This window comes from Priapulus caudatus, unplaced genomic scaffold, assembly GCF_000485595.1.
Source record: "Priapulus caudatus unplaced genomic scaffold, Priapulus_caudatus-5.0.1 Scaffold391, whole genome shotgun sequence".
Taxonomy (NCBI): Eukaryota; Metazoa; Priapulida; class Priapulimorpha; order Priapulimorphida; family Priapulidae; genus Priapulus; species Priapulus caudatus.
In genome coordinates this window covers 29,184-30,979 of record NW_014577452.1, presented here as the reverse complement: position 1 = coordinate 30,979, position 1,796 = coordinate 29,184, and positions in this window count along the sequence as shown.

Here is a 1,796-nt window from a genome sequence, read left to right as displayed (position 1 = left end):
GGGGGGGGGGAGAGAGAGAGAGAGAGAGAGAGAGAGAGAGAGAGAGAGAGACACACACACACACACACACACACACACACACACACACAGAAAGAGAGACATACAGAGAGAGAGAGACATAGAGAGAGGGGGCGTTTCATGAGCTTACGTGCTATTGCTCGATCCTCACCCCGTGCAACCCTTCGCTTCCGCCACACCCACGAACCTGTGGCGACAATATCATCAGTAATAGACGCTACCTGTGTGGCAGAGCGAATGGCTTATTCAAGTAGAGTCAGCATTTCACCGACCTCTCTTAACGCTGAGAAACGATCAAAGAGAAACGATTGCGTTTGAAATCATTTTCGGAGGCGTGTTTATTTTTTAAGAATCTCGAACCCCAGACCTTCAAGACCGAAGTGAAATGCGCTATTCACTAGACCAGGGTTCTCCAAGAGCACTTATAGCCTGGCGGCCCGCCAGGCTATCGTCGAGCCCCGCCATCCTAAAATGCACCCGCCACTCTAAATATCATAGCCGCCGTGCTAAATATCATAGCCCCCAGACCCCCCTAGCACGCAAACCGCCTTCGGCGATTTGCAACTAGGACCGTAAAGGCAGCACCCCCATGCTATAATGAAAAAGCTTGGAGAACCCTCCACTAGACCACCGCAGTAATTATCTAGTTTATATTTTAATAACGTAAGAAAAATGGCGGCTTGCGTCTGCCTTGTACAGAGTCGACGTTGAAAATACCCCCCAGGCGTTCTAACCGATGTTTTATTCATTCATGTTTGTATGAGCAATAAACTCAACCTTGTTTTGTAAAATTTCAAGATTAATAGTCCTTATAGCGAGTATGGGATGAATTTATAGACTTTTCACAATATGAGCCATAACAATATTTTATCGTTCGTAACGCGGTAAATAAAGATCACTTGGATTATATGGTTGAGCACGCAGAATTTCGCTAACGGTAAGAATCAGTTTTCAGCCCCGTTTACCATTATATTATGCTACTTTATTTCACGTCGTATAATGTGGAACAGTTAATCCTCTTACGCAAGCAAGAAAATATCGTAACGTAATATAATATTATGTGACCTACATGACGGAATATGTTCTTCAAGAATTTGAGACATGGCATACGTTGAGCGCAATAGAAATCGTATGGCAAGTGAGTAAATGTCAGGTAACAAACCCCGAGTACCTGCGTCAGAGCATATAATTAATTTACATTTTTACAACATTTTTTCCCATTTATATTTTTACCAATCATGTATGTGTTCCCCGTATGACATTATGCTCTCGCTTACCCGTTGATCTAGCTGACCTGCTGTCGCCATCTATCGACGCTTAGAATGTTATTAAATGCATCGGAGCGTTCCAAAACCTGCTCTATTTGTTACTAATAATATTCGTTATATGTGCGTACATCATGGATGTCTTAAGCGCAAGTCGCATATGCTAGCTCGTAGGGACATTCCCTAACACAGGTTTGCATTAGCTTGCTTCCTGCTCTAGTAAGACTTTAGCTTCATGTATAATTCGTCATTGCAGGCAGTCATCGCCGAGTGTTATACGTGTGCTCACGTCGCCTATAAACTGTATTTCCGCTCCTGCCTTGTTCATCTCATTATATTACACACGCACACACGCACACACGCACGCACACACACACGCGCACGCGCGCACGCACGCACGTACGCACGCACGCGCGCACGCACGCACACACACACACGCACGCACACACACGCGCGCGAACGCACACACGCACGCACGCACACACACACACACACACACGCACACACACACAC